The sequence below is a fragment of the Entelurus aequoreus genome, linkage group LG03 (genome assembly GCF_033978785.1).
Source record: "Entelurus aequoreus isolate RoL-2023_Sb linkage group LG03, RoL_Eaeq_v1.1, whole genome shotgun sequence".
Classification (NCBI taxonomy): Eukaryota; Metazoa; Chordata; class Actinopteri; order Syngnathiformes; family Syngnathidae; genus Entelurus; species Entelurus aequoreus.
The window spans coordinates 54,422,186-54,438,565 of record NC_084733.1 but is presented as its reverse complement, the minus strand read 5'-3'; the positions used below and the strand labels follow the sequence as shown (position 1 = coordinate 54,438,565).

The following is a 16,380-nucleotide window of genomic DNA, read 5'->3' as shown; positions in this document are numbered from 1 at the left end:
TATGTCACCCAGGCATAAGACAGACTCTTCTGATGGCAGTGCATCAAATAAAAGGAAAGTGAAATTAGACATTGCATGCTGGTTCAAGTTGATCGTAGACTAAGGACTTTCTGTGTCTACTCGGTTCAAAGTGTCTCGCTTTTCTATTAATAAAGCCAGGTAACAGGTAGTAATACTTAAGTAAAACCATAGCAAATGTTCTGAGGCTTTAACAAGAGGTGCATCAATCTTATTAAAAAGAACGACAAAGTAGTCCTGATGTGATTGTGCTGCAAGGTGATGTAATATCGGATTCCTATTCGGTCATGGTGTGACTCATACTTTTAATACTTTCTACTCTCATAATACATTGATTACCACGTCTGACTACACTTATAAATACCGACCACTTATTATTACATTTAAATGCCTGTAAAAGGCACACATTAAATTGGGGAGATGACAAAGGGCAGCCTAACATGAGAGTGCAGGTACAAACTAAATTACTTTCAGACGTCAATAAAAAAACAAGCTTTGCTGTAAACAGTTGTCTGCTTTGAGTTGCATTGATCCTAAACAAAAGAAGCATACAATTATGGTAAGAAGCGTCACAAAAGGCCACACAGGACAAATGTTTTTGTTACATCGGCCTTTGGTAAATCAATGGAGAGGCAGTTTGGATAAAAGCGAACCTATTTGGATTCTGTGGCCGTGATGCAGTATTGATTCTTGTTTTTGTTTGCTTGGATGGATATTTATGGATGGCTGGAGAGTGTGTGGGAGACTGTCTGCGCTGTCAATTTAGTGTAACTTCTTTAAATTGCCATTTCACTTCCATTTCAATGCAGAATTTAGCAATAAAGCATACAGATGCAGGCATGCATTCGCTTAAATAATCTTCACAGCAAGCCATTGGAATGTTATTTTCTCTGTGATGGTAGCTCTCAACCCTTAAAGTGTACTCTGCATAGGGATTTACACTAACCACATGCACAAGAGATGGATCAAGCATCACGTTTCACTTCCTGGCTCTTAATCGTTCTGAGAGAAAACCCAAGGGACAGTAGCGCATGGAATAGTTAGAGATTTACTGAAATAAACACTTGTCCACAGCGACAGCACATATGAAGCATTTACGACACGCTTCTAATGGCTTGTAGTTGGATAATGAACACCACAGACCACTCCCAATCACTAAGTCAATAAAACTCGTAAAAGTGAGGCTAATTGGGACAGGAAGTGCATTTTACACACACACACACACACACACACACACACACACACACACACACACACACACACACACACACACACACACACACACACACACACACACACACACACACACACACAGAATATACAGAATAAATCTATAAAAACAAATGCTTTTGTGAGCATGTTATACAGTATTGTTTAGTTTAAAATACTAATAGAAATTGGTAATTGAAACTGTTATTTTCTTGTAAAAGTACCTAAAGGACAGTCAAACAAGTCAAATTCCTTGTGTGTTAAACACACATGGCCAATTAAGCTGATTATGATTCTGAGATTCATGTAATAAAACGGTTACTATCATTTGTGTGTGTGTGTGTGTGTGTGTGTGTGTGTGTGTGTGTGTGTGTGTGTGTGTGTGTGTGCGTGCGCGCGCGCGTGCGTGTGCGTGTGCGTGTGTGTGTGTGTGTGTGTGTGTGTGTGTGTGTGCAAAGACCATTTTTACATTCGCTAGTTCTAATTCGATCGATGGGTGCCTCTGGAACACAAATGTGTATATGACATTTCCAGGTAATCTATTACATCTAAATAAGGTATCTTGGCAACTACGAGTGGGTATTGTTTACATTTTAACCAAAATAGGTGCCAAATTGGTGTTTTGAAAAACAATGTTTTTCTATTTTTGTGTGTCATGCAAGTTGAACAAAATATTAATTGAAATACTTCAATAATACAGATAGTACCTCTAATACAAATTTAATTGGTTTTGTGATGGCACTCTTAACTCAAAACACTTCTAATAATATACAGCCTTTACCCTGCATAGCTGACTTCTATGGTACCTCCTTCGAACTGCTTCTCTGTCAAACACACCATCAGCAGCTTTTTAATATTTTAAATATTGTTTTAACGTCCTTGGCTGGTGTTAACGCCTCATTCTGCTTCGGTATGTTGCAGACTAGCAGTGCTGCGCTCCAACAGCTTCACCAAGTTGTCAACATGCTCGGTCATGTTTGTGATTATTTATTTCTTTAATTCAATGATTATTATCCACTTCTTCTGAGAATTGTCCTTCACACTCACTTTCTTCATTCCCATGGTTGGAAAAACAAAGTTTTGCCGATCTCTAGCTATAAGATAATGTTGGCGAGTAAGACCCCACATGTTTCAGCTGGATCTTACAGGGTAAACCCTGTAAATGAAAGGCAATAGTAAACTATTGCCTTTGTTACGCCACCTAGTGTTGGGGATGCTCGTAACCCAAAATTTTGCTCGCAACCTAGAGCATAACAGCAGAGAGACAGTTTATATACTGAGTTAGCACTATATAAAACAAAGTATGAATTCAACAATTTTAAATAAAAACAACAAATTGTAATAGTTAATGTAGCAAAAAATCAGTAGCAATACAAAATAGAGAAATGTGGTGGGTGAAGCGACTTGCTTATATTATGTTGTTCAGAATCTTGTAAGAAACAGGTTTATTTTCCACCATAGAAGTGAGGATTGCTGACTTAAAAGTGGATACGCACTGTGGAGGGACATAAGCCGCTCGCGAGAATGCTACATTGCGTTGTCGCTGTCAAATTTGCGGGACACCTCCAGAATGTGTCATCAACATGCATTATCATGATATAAGGATAGATTTAATACTCACATTGGCCACATTTATATCGTATATCGTCTATATTGAGCAACCCTACTATAGTGTGTGCATGCAATAAGGAATTGGTTTCCAATTTCATGATCTAGGTATGCTAATCTGATCCTCAAAAATGTAAATACAATCTAGTTAAAGTACCAATGATTGTCACACACACAATAGATGTGGTGAAATTTGTCCTCTGCATTTGACCCATCCCCTTGTTCACCCCCTGGGAGGTGAGGGGAGCAGTGTCTTTGGTATGACTCAGCCGGGGTTTGAACTCACGACCTACCGATCTCAGGGCGGACACTCTAACCACTAGGCCACTGAGCAGGTGGTTATTATTATAATTAGGATGTTTTTTTAATAAATAATTTCAACTGAATTAATGGTTCCATTTTTTTTCTTCCAGGACGTGTTAATGACAACATTCAGGCTTGCAGTAGGTTGGTATTCTTTACGATGTATTATTAAAGGCCTACTGAAACCCACTACTACCGACCACGCAGTCTGATAGTTTATATATAAATGATGAAATCTTAACATTGCAACACATGCCAATACGGCCGGGTTAACTTATAAAGTGCAATTTTAAATTTCACGCTAAACTTCCGGTTGGAAACGTCTATGTATGATGACGTTTGCGCGTGACGTCAATGGTTGAAACGGAAGTATTGGGACACATTGTATCCCAATACAAACAGATCTGTTTTCATCGCAAAATTCCACAGTATTCTGGACATCTGTGTTGGTGAATCTTTTGCAATTTGTTTAATGAACAATGGAGACTGCAAAGAAGAAAGCTGTAGGTGGGATCGGTGTATTAGCGGCTGGCTGCAGCAACACAACCAGGAGGACTTTGAGTTGGATAGCAGACGCGCTATCCGACGCTAGCCGCCGACCGCATCGATGATCGGGTGAAGTCCTTCGTCGCGCCGTCGATCGCTGGAACGCAGGTGAGCACGGGTGTTGATGAGCAGATGAGGGCTGGCGTAGGTGGAGCGCTAATGTTTTTAGCATAGCTCTGATGAGGTCCCGTAGCTAAGTTAGCTTCAATGGCGTCGTTAGCAACAGCATTGCTAGGCTTCGACAGGCGACACAGCATTAACCGTGTAGTTACAGGTCCGGGGTTTGGTTCGGTGTCTCCTGATAGTAGTATTGTTGATCTTCTGTCTATCCTTCCAGTCAGGGGCTTATTTCTTTTGTTTCTATCTGCATTTAAGCACGATGCTATCACGTTAGCTCCGTAGCTAAAGTGCTTCACCGATGTATTGTCGTGGAGATAAAAGTCACTATGAATGTCCATTTCGCGTTCTCGACTCTCATTTTCAAGAGGATATAGTATCCGAGGTGGTTTAAAATACAAATCCGTGATCCACAATAGAAAAAGGAGAAAGTGTGGAATCCAATGAGCCCTTTTACCTAAGTTACGGTCAGAGCGAAAAAAGATACGTCCTGTACTGCACTCTAGTCCTTCACTCTCACGTTCCTCATCCACGAATCTTTCATCCTCGCTCAAATTAATGGGGTAATCGTCGCTTTCTCGGTCCGAATCACTCTCGCTGCTGGTGTAAACAATGGGGAAATGTGAGGAGCCTTTCAACTTGCGACGTCACGCTACTTCCGGTACAGGCAAGGCTTTTTTTTATCAGAGACCAAAAGTTGCGGACTTTATCGTCGATGTTCTCTACTAAATCCTTTCAGCAAAAATATGGCAATATCGCGAAATGATCAAGTATGACACATAGAATGGATCTGCTATCCCCGTTTAAATAAAAAAAATTCATTTCTGTAGGCCTTTAAGTATTGATCCAAATTAGGATTGTTTGGTCCTTTACTGACTGACACATTCTGTCCTGAACTTTCAGAGCAGATTTTTCAAAGGCTTGCCTCACTCATCATTGATGATATATGCCTGTTAATGCTCTGTGTTGTTTCATCTTCATCAACACTTTGGAAAATACTTTACACCGCTCTCTGTTGAGAAACATGAGCTAAGCATTCAGTCGCCCAAAAAGCAGTCCTGGGTCATGTAAGACCACTAAGTGCTTTGTGGACATGAGACAGACTGTCATGTGCAGCCTCATCCCCTTGTCTCTCATGATATGCTGATAATACTGTCTGTTCCACTGAGGGAAGAAGTGGATTGTAGAAGGTGTTATGCCCACTAGAATCAGTAGTTGACATCCATCCATCCATTTTCTACCGCTTGTCCCTTTCGGGGTTGCGGGTGGCGCTGGAGCCTATCTCAGCTACAATCGGGCGGAAGGCGGGGTGCACCCTGGACAAGTCGCCATCTCATCGCAGGGCCAACACAGATAGACAGACAACATTCACACTCACATTCACACACTAGGGACCATTTAGTGTTGCCAAGCAACCTATCCCCAGGTGCATGTCTTTGGAGGTCTATTGCATTTAATACAGTATTTATTTTATTGATTTAAGTGTAAAACTATATGTAGCTGTTGCTGAGAGTTTGCATGCTTTAAATATGTGTCATAAATAAATAAATATTAATAAATAAGTTAATGATGCAAAGTTATAAAATATTATTAGAAAATGTGTGATTGTAAAATCTCCTGAGCAAAATGTAAATGTATTGTGTTAATTGTGTTGCAAAGCGGAACGATTGTTGTGATGTTGCGACCCCACAGACAGTAAACAAGAAGAACATGCAAGAGGAGAGGATGCTTGAGCATGTTGTCTTCAGCTCCTCGAAAACTTTAAGTGTATTCGATGATTTGTGTAAAACTTCAAGAAAGTGATTATTAGAACCTCTTTTCGTTACAAGCAGCCAACGAGGTATTGTATTTTTGTAATTTAATTTATTTCCGAGTGTTTATTGATGTGAAATCAAAGTCTGATGTACTGTATTGTACATTGTACACGTGTTGGCAAGTCGGCGTGGATGGTGTGTACAGCAAGAAGGAGTCAATAAACGCCCATTTTACAAAAAATAACTTTCCTGTGTTGCCGTGTATCGAAAGGAGCTACACTATACGTAAACTAGTTAACAGGTAGTAACACGTAAGTAAAACCATAGCAAATGTTCTGAGGCTTTAATGAGATAAAACAATTTGTCTAAGTGCATGTATCTTAATAATCAAAAGAAAGACAAAGTAGTTTATTAGGTGTGGCTTTCCATGTGCCGTTTTCTTTCATTTGGCCGATAAGGCAGTTATAAAAGGTAAAGTGATTGCAATGATTGTCACACACACACACTAGGTGTGGCGAAATTATTCTCTGCATTTGACCCATCACCCTCGATCACCCCCTGGGAGGTGAGGGGAGCAGTGAGCAGCAGCGGTGGCCGCGCCCGGGAATCATTTTTGGTGATTTAACCCCCAATTCCAACCCTTGATGCTGAGTGTCAAGCAGGGAGGTAATGGGTCCCATTTTTATAGTCTTTGGCAGGAATGGGCACCATTGCACTGAAACCTGGTTCCTTAATAACACCGGTGCCAATTAAGCGGTGGTAGTGTACCTGGACTGAAAAAAGCAGCTATTGGTGGTTCATTTCGGTGCTAAATTAAGGCAGCCTCAGCCAGCAATCTTGGCGGTGATATTGTGCAAGTAACGTCTTATAAGTAATGTACACAGTCTGACGCTCTTTTTATACTTATTACTGCCCATAGCACGCCAACAGCAGCCATCATAACACCGCTAGACTAGCTAGTAGCCACAACAACAACACAGCACTTCCTCCTCATTATACACCAATGACGGTTACAGCGGACAAGATTGCATTCACCAATCCCTGGAACTATGAACATCAATATGACAAAAGTCTGTGTTGCTGCAATAATTATGACAATTAGTTGTGGAATTTTTTATAGTTTCACTAGTCTGTTCAAATTGAACGTTACAAAATTTCATAGGAATAAAAAGAGTAGTTGTTTTTAACAAAAATGCACATGATTTCCATTTTTTTTTATTACCGGTTCAGACACCGTTTAGTAGGGCTGTGAATCTTTGGGTGTCCCACAATTTGATTCAATATCGATTCTTGGGGTCACGATTCGATTCAAAATCGATTTTTTTCGATTCAACACGATTCTCGATTCAAAAACAATATTTTCCCGATTCAAAAGGATTCTCTATTCATTCAATACATAGGATTTCAGCAGGATCTACCCCAGTCTGCTGACATGCAAGCAGAGTAGTAGATTTTTGTAAAAAGCTTTTATAATAGTAAAGGACAATGTTTTATCAACTAATTGCAATAATGTAAATTTGTTTTAACTATTAAATGCACCAAAAATATGACTTATTTTATCTTTGTGAAAATATTGGACACAGTGTGTTGTCAAGCTTATGAGATGCGATGCAAGTGTAAGCCACTGTGACACTATTGTTCTTTTTATTTTTTATTTTTATAAATGTCTAATGATAATGTCAATGAGGGATTTTTAATCACAGCTATGTTGAAATTGTAACTAATATTGATACTGTTGTTGATAATGTTCATTTTTGTTTCACTACTTTTGGTTTGTTCTGTGTCGTGTTTGTGTCTCCTCTCAATTGCTTTGTTTATTGCAGTTCTGAGTGTTGCTGGGTCGGGTTTGGTTTTGGAATTTGATTGCATTGTTATGGTATTGCTGTGTATTGTTTTGTTGGATTGATTAATTAAAAAAAAAATTAAAAAAAAATAAAAAAAATGAAAGAGAATCGATTCTGAATCGCACAACGTGAGAATCGCGATTCGAATTTGAATCGATTTTTTTCCCACACCCCTACTGTTTAGGCACCGGCATCATTTTTCAAGTACCGATTTAATACTAATACTGTATGTGTTAAATGTAAACGGTATCCCTCCCTTTCCCCACACACACTAGGTGTGGTGAAATTACTCTCTGCATTTGACCCATCCCCTTGTTCCACCACCTGGGAGGTGAGGGGAGCAGTGAGCAGCAGCAGTGGCCGGGCTCTGGAATCATTTTGGAGCCTTATGAACTCCATTAATACATTTCACGTGATCTACATTTTGAAGTGTGATTTAATTAGTTTTTTTAATTGTTTAACATATTTGTGCTGTATTGGATTGAAACAAACTACTATTTTGAAGAGGAATATATATATCATCCTGAGAACCAGCATCCACTACAGTAGACAATTGTGTCAAGAGCTACATATTTCGGGAAAATGGCCTTTAAGTAAAACATAAATGTCCAAAAGGGGAAAGTATGGTTTACTTGGTAATAGAGTAGTTTACTAATCAAAATGGCCCTTTATCAATATATTGTAGATACACGTTCATAGTTAGCCATACTTCTGAAAAATCCCCTGTGTTGCAATGGTAGGGTATTTCTGCATAATTATCAGTAGGATTAAATAGGATGGATGTTCCATGTTCAGCCATTCCTGTGCTAATGTCAGAAAAAATGCACAGGCTGCTGCAAGGCCCCCAGTTCATGACCCCCCCAAAAACTAACTTTACTAAAACGATACAGCAAGTTTCATTATTTAAAGCCCCTCAGTATATGAAAAAGTTTTGTCCAAATATGCTGTGTAGTTCTGATATAATCTTGCTGACAAACAAATGGCAACCTGACCTCCTTTTTGCAAGAGAAATGGTGTCGCATCTATAGGGCTGTTGCACATTTACGGCATCATAATGCAACAACAATGTATGTCTCATAAAGACTTGACACGGTGGAAAATGCAGGTAATGCTTGTGGTGGCACAGTGAACAACATTTAGGTCAGACATGGATCGATTACTAAGACGGGGAATTGTAGACATCTGAAAAGGATACAGTTTCACTAAGGACAGACTATCCTTTCCAGCTATTTATTGCTTCATCCCCAACTATTTCCACTTAGAACCTTGAATTTGTGACGAAAACACTTGTATTGTTGTGATGAGAACAGAAAATGAACAGAAATAATAATAATCTGACCCTCATGACAGTAGTGGGAACTTCTATACACTCCCATTTGTGTGCTTCAAGCTCACAGTCTGTGAATTAAGCCGGTCCCTGTATTTGATGAATATGAAATATGACGTGTTTGATTTTAGTGATAGCCAATAAAATAAAAATGACAGGAAGCCAGGAATCTGCTTTTTTAAAAAACTTTTATGAATTTTTCAGTGAATGAAAAGTGCCCAGCACCAGTTTAGTTTTACTTGCCAGCGTTAGCAGTGAGCTCCTAATTGAAAATAGCACCCACAATATGCTTAGGAGTTTTACCAATTTAGAGCAAAAACATGGCTTCTGCTATAACAAGTACATAAGAACATAACTGAAAATGGTGGATCCATGCATATTTGTGAATGTCTTATCAATATATTTTTGTGGGGAAAAACACCCATTCATGCTTTTTCTAAAATAAGGATGCTTTTTTGCTGGGAACCGATTTCATTCTTCATCTTAAGTCGGTAATAGTTTATAAATACATGACAATAAAGCATACAACGTACAACAATGTCCAGTACAAGTGTCAAACCTAAGGCCGTATGTTTTGTATGGCTTGCTTAACCTGGAAAAAACATGTGTCAATAAAGTACTTTATCTTTTTTATACTAAATGTATTTGATCTTTCCATTTTGACAGAACATTTTTTACTGCATGGAATTGCATATTTTCTAAACGTTACTATTATCTCACAATTAGTGCTGTCAAATGATTATTTGTAGAGATGTCCGATAATATCGGACTGCCGATATTATCGGCCAATAAATGCTTTAAAATGTAATATCGGAAATTATCGGTATCGGTTTTAAAAAGTAAAATGTATTACTTTTTAAAACGCTGCTGTGTACACGGACGTAGGGAGAAGTACAGAGCACCAATAAACCTTAAAGGCACAGCCTTTGCGTGCCGGCCCAATCACATAATATCTACGGCTTTTCACACACACAAGTGAATGCAACGCATACTTGGTCAACAGCCATACAGGTCACACTGAGGGTGACCGTATAAACAACTTTAACACTGTTACAAATATGCGCCACATTGTGAACCCACACCAAACAAGAATGACAAACACATTTTGGGAGAACATCCGCACCGTAACACAACATAAACACAACAGAACAAATACCCAGAACCCCTTGCAGCACTAACTCTTCTGGGACGCTACAATATACACCCCCCGCTACCCCCCCCCAACCCCGCCCACCTCAACCTCCTCATGCTCTCTCAGGGAGAGCATGTCCCAAATTCCAAGCTGCTGTTTTGAGGCATGTTAAAAAAAATAATGCACTTTGTGACTTCAATAATAAATATAGCAGTGCCATGTTGGCATTTTTTTCCATAACTTGAGTGGATTTATTTTGGAAAACCTTGTTACATTGTTTAATGCATCCAGCGGGGCATCACAACAAAATTAGGCATAATAATGTGTTAATTCCACCACTGTATATATCGGTATGGTTGATATCGGAATCGGTAATTAAGAGTTGGACAATACCGGAATATCGGATATCGGCAAAAAAGCCATTATCGGACATCACTAATTATTTGTTTTATTTACAAACCCTGTTTCCATATGAGTTGGGAAATTGTGTTAGATGTAAATATAAACGGAATACAATGATTTGCAAATCCTTTTCAACCCATATTCAGTTGAATGCACTACAAAGACAAGATATTTGATGTTCAAACTCATAAACTTTTTTTTTTTTTTTTCAAATAATAATTAACTTAGAATTTCATGGCTGCAACACGTGCCAAAGTAGTTGGGAAAGGGCATGTTCACCACTGTGTTACATGGCCTTTCCTTGTAACAACACCCAGTAAACGTTTGGGAACTGAGGAGACACATTTTTTAAGCTTCTCAGGTGGAATTCTTTCCCATTCTTGCTTGATGTACAGCTTAAGTTGTTCAACAGTCCGGGGGTCTCCGTTGTGGTATTTTAGGCTTCATAATGCGCCACACATTTTCAATGGGAGACAGGTCTGGACTTCAGGCATGCCAGTCTAGTACCCGCACTCTTTTACTATGAAGCCACGTTGATGTAACACGTGGTTTGGCATTGTCTTGCTGAAATAAGCAGGGGCGTCCATGGTAACGTTGATTGGATGGCAACATATGTTGCTCCAAAACCTGTATGTACCTTTCAGCATTAATGGCGCCTTCATAGATGTGTAAGTTACCCATGTCTTGGGCACTAATACACCCCCATACCATCACAGATGCTGGCTTTTCAACTTTGCGCCTATAACAATCAGGATGGTTCTTTTCCTCTTTGGTCCGGAGGACACGACGTCCACAGTTTCCAAAAACAATTTGAAATGTGGACTTGTCAGACCACAGAACACTTTTCCACTTTGTATCAGTCCATCTTAGATGAGCTCAGGCCCAGCGAAGCCGACAGCGTTTCTGGGTGTTGTTGATAAACGGTTTTCGCCTTGCATAGGAGAGTTTTAACTTGCACTTACAGATGTAGCGACCAACTGTAGTTACTGACAGTGGGTTTCTGAAGTGTTCCTGAGCCCATGTGGTGATATCCTTTACACACTGATGTCGCTTGTTGATGCAGTACAGCCTGAGGGATCGAAGGTCACGGGCTTAGCTGCTTACGTGCAGTGATTTCTCCAGATTCTCTGAACCCTTTGATGATATTACGGACCGTAGATGGTGAAATCCCTAAATTCCTTGCAATAGCTGGTTGAAAAAGGTTTTTCTTAAACTGTTCAACAATTTGCTCACGCATTTGTTGACAAAGTGGTGAGCCTCGCCCCATCCTTGTTTGTGAATGACTGAGCATTTCATGGAATCTACTTTTATACCCAATCATGGCACCCACCTGTTCCCAATTTGCCTGTTCACCTGTGGGATCTTCCAAATAAGTGTTTGATGAGCATTCCTCAACTTTATCAGTATTTATTGCCACCTTTCCCAACTTCTTTGTCACGTGTTGCTGGCATCAAATTCTAAAGTTAATGATTATTTGCAAAAAAAAAAAAGTTTATCAGTTTGAACATCAAATATCTTGTCTTTGTAGCATATTCAACTGAATATGGGTTGAAAATGATTTGCAAATCATTGTATTCCGTTTATATTTACATCTAACACAATTTCCCAACTCATATGGAAACGGGGTTTGTAGATTAATCACACTTGAATTTGGATTAATCTCGATTATCACAGGTTGTTACTTGCTCGCATAATTTAAATTTACTTAATGACCCTAATATTTAGACACAAATGCAATTTTATCATCAGAATATCATCCACGAACATGATTTGCTTGAATATAAATTATTTATGTCATCAATACTTGTTAACGGTTTTATTTATTGTCCTGTCTGGGTGTATTTTGAAGTGAAACAAACCAGTCAGTCTCCTCATTCAACTGTGCACTGACATATGCATTGACCTTATCACTGACTGATGTAATTTTTTTGGATTAATCATATGAGTTCACTTTTTTTTTGATAGCCCTACGAAGTAGTTGAGAAGGAACGGTCTAATTAATAAAAAAACAATACGGAATCTTAAAATATGTGATACCTGCTCAGTGGCCTTGTGGTTAGAGTGTCCGCCCTGAGATCGGTAGGTCGTGAGTTCAAACCCCGGCCGAGTCATACCATCCATCCATCAATCTTCTTCCGCTTATCCGAGGTCGGGTCGCGGAGCAGCAGCCTAAGCAGGGAAGCCCAGACTTCCCTCTTCCCAGCCACTTCGTCCAGCTCCTCCCGGGGTATCCCGAGGCGTTCCCAGGCCAGCCGGGAGACATAGTCTTCCCAATGTGTCCTGGGTCTTCCCCGTGGCCTCCTACCGGTCGGACGTGCCCTAAACACCTCCCTAGGGAGGCGTTCGGGTGGCATCCTGACCAGATGCCCGAACCACCTCATCTGGCTCCTCTCGAGTCATACCAAAGACCAGTGTTGGGTTAGTTACTGAAAACCAGTAATGAGTTATAGTTACTAGTTACTTCATTTCAAAAGTAACTCAGTTACTAACTCAGTTACTTACACCAAAAAGTAATGCGTTACTTTGAAAAGTAACTATTTAGTTACTTATTTTTTTCTTTTCTTTTTTAAAAGCTCCCATTAATGCCCTTTAGCCTTCATTTCAGTACTGTTATTGCACTGGAGAATAATACAATGTGTTGATCAACTTGACATGCATTTACATCACTGAACTCTGCTAAGCAATGTGGTCTACATACAACACACAAAGACAAAGATATGTTTCAAAGGCCAATTTGTTTCTGGCCAGAACAAATTGACACAACTATTTTAAATAGCTGCAACATAATGGCACTTTACCTTTAACTTTAAGTAGATAGGATATTTGATCCAAGACACAACTTACATTTAACAAAAATGTTATTTTCTTTGTGCTCGACAAAAGAAAAGTATTGAGAATTTCTCCTTGTTAAAAAAATCGACTCTTGGCTTCGCTTTGATGTCTTGTTAGTTGTTATGATAGTAGCGTTTATGTGTGTGCGTGTGTGTGTGTGTGTGGCCCTTTAAGATATGACAGCATGTGAGGTGAATGACGTCAGTGAGTGAGTGGGCAAGAGAAGTGAGGGACCGGCGACAGTGAGTGCTTGCAGGTGCTCTCTCTAGCTTGGTGGAGGGCTGCGTCCAATAAAGTCACAAAGTTGCAACAAACCGCCGGGCTCGTCATTCACCCTCAGCTGTAAAGACCACTTCCGGGTAAAGTGAAGGTTGTTAGCCCCGAAGGAACGTCTCCCCTGCGCTCCTCAACTACGGTATGGGAGTCCCCCCCCCGCCCCCACCCACACAAAGCACGTACGCCCTTTCTTTTCCACCGCAGCGCTGCCACAAAACACACTCAGATCTTCAGTTTCTAGCCGATACTACATAAAAAATAACGTAAAATAACGCAGTAACGCATCATGCAGTAACGGTAACTGAGTTACTGAATATAAAAAATAACGCGTTAGATTACTAGTTACCGCCGAAACTAACGGCGTTACAGTGACGCGCTACTTTGTAACGCGTTAGTCCCAACACTGCCAAAGACTATAAAAATGGGACCCATTACCTCTCTGCTTGGCACTCAACATCAAGTGTTGAAATTGGGGGTTAAATTACCAAAATGATTCCCGGGCGCGGCCACCGCTGCTGCTCACTGCTCTCCTCACCTCCCAGGGGGTGAACAAGGGGATGAGTCAAATGCAGAGGACAAATTTCACCACACCTAGTGTGCGTGTGACAATCACTGGTACTTTAACTTGAACAAAAACACACAACTTGCCTGCTGAACTATGTGGACATTATAAAGAATGTCTAATAGTACCATACACAATTGAGAAATACACCCATTGAACCCATTTACTCGGCCTGATAGGTAATATGCAGAACACTCTCCACACTTGTACATGTTTGACACATTAGAGTTGCTTGAGGGACATCGATAGAAATCGGATGTATGTCTAGATATTTCTGATGGATTACAAAGCGTTTATACTTCATATTGTAGTGGCGAGCAATCTAATCCGGCACACACATATTGGCGGGCAATCTTATTTGGCGGATTCGACGTGCACATATTCGGGTGGCGGACAATCTTATCCGCCATGCAGTGCCCACACGTATTGGCGTGCAATCTTAATCGGCAGGCACATGTCCAAGTGGCGGGCATTCTTTTTTGATTGATGATGAGCAGCCAGGTTAGAGATGTCCGTGGTCCTTCACTGAACGCAAGTCATTTTAGTTACAATATATTTTTTTACACAAGCGTGTTTAAAGTGTTGGCCTGCCAAGACAAAAACAGGCGCATTCATATGTTTGGAACATTATCTCAGTCCCACCATCTTTTGTTATTCCACCGTGATTCTAGTTCTGCTCAGTCCAGGTTGTTGTGCAAATACTCCTAAAGGCACACTGCGTAATATTTCAAATTATTCTGTTGGCAGCAATGTAAAGAGTGGATTTGAATGAGGACCTTATCAGTTTAAATGTAAATAAAGTTTTATAAATGTTACAATACTACTTAATTAAAGAGGAAATTTGACATACTGTATTTGTATGTTGTGCCAACTGTTGCAAGTTGTCTGTACTGTAAGAGCTAAATGCTTTGCAATATTGTTGAATATCAGCAATTGTCTTACAAGAAGATTCACTCTATACGTACTATAGTAACTACATCTGCTCCTGGGGTAGACTGACTGTTTCATGGGTGCCACCCCTGAAAAAATAGTCCGGACACACCACTGACCGAGATTAAGCAATAGCAGGTATGCTAATAGCTAAGCTCGCGAGAAACAACCAAATAAGAAAGTGCTTAGTAAAGTTTAAGAAGTGTAGATGGAACCACACCGCAGCACAAAGTAAGCAGATATCAACAGGAAATAGTTTAGAGCAGTGGTCCCCAACCTTTTTGTAACTGCGGACCGGTCAACGCTTGAAAATTTGTCCCACGGACCGGGGGTGGGGGTTGGGGAGTGTATGGTATTTTTTTTAATTTTCTTTATTTTTATTTAATTTTTATATTTTGTCATAAAAAATACAATCATGTGTGCTTACGGACTGTATCCCTGCAGACTGTATTGATCTATATTGATATATAATTTAGGAACCAGAAATATTAATAACAACCCTTTAGTGCAAATGAGTGTGAATGAGTGTAAATGGGGGAGGGAGGTTTTTTGGGTTAGTGCACTAATTGTAAGTGTATCTTTTGTTTTTTATGTTGATTGAATTAAAAAAATTAAAATAAAATATTTTATTTAATGTATTTATTTATTTAATTTCTTGTGCGGCCCGGCACCAATCGATCCATTGACTGGGACCGGGCCGTGGCCCGGTGGTTGGGGACCACTGGTCTAGAGCAGTGGTTCTCAAACTTTTTGCCCCAAGTGCCACCTCATAAAAAACTTGGCTCTCAGGTACCAAAATAATAACCAACATTTAAATACAGTAGCATAGTAGGCCTAAATATTAATTAAAAACAAGGCAGAGATTGTATTCAAGTATATTTAATATGGTTGGCCACTGTAACATTACACACACTTTGAACAGTTTCAATAGTTTTAATTTTTAATCAAGTGATTCTTTTGCGTACCACTGGATGGAGCCTGCGTACCACTGGTGGTACACACGACACAGTTTGAGAATCACTGGTCTACAGAGATGATAATATAGCAAATGTTGGTGTGTCAGCATTGTCGCAGCCAGCAGTCTACACTATACACACCTAAGAGGAGGACGGATTGATCCATAAGTTGGTTGTGTGAACACCAAGGGTAGTATCTGTGTAGGATCTGTACTAGAGTGACAAGCGGTAGAAAATGGATGAATGGATGGATAGAGTGATGATTAGATCAATATTTTTTGTTAATGTTTAGAAATTCAGAGAATAAGTCCCAGGAAACATGAGGACCTTGACTTAGGCAAAAAAATGATTTAAAAGAGTAGTACATAGCTTTTTTTTCTTTTGTTTAGTTACTGTGTACCACTGACTTTGTTTTGCGCAAACAGTTGTATGTATTAAAAGAAAACGGAACTGGTTAAAATATTGTGTCGATATTGTTAAACTGTCAATATAGCCGTAAGTAAATAACTATACAGTGAATACTTGTAAATGACATTGGCCTATTTCACTAAAGGGTGATCGATC

General features: G+C 39.6%; 1 protein-coding gene across 1 annotated transcript in view; it reads right to left on the bottom strand.

Moving 5' to 3' along the window:
• Positions 1 to 16,380, bottom strand: part of LOC133646626 (reticulon-1-A-like) — a 47,420-nt gene that overhangs the window by 30,309 nt on the left and 731 nt on the right. The gene's annotated exons all lie outside the window — the stretch shown is intronic.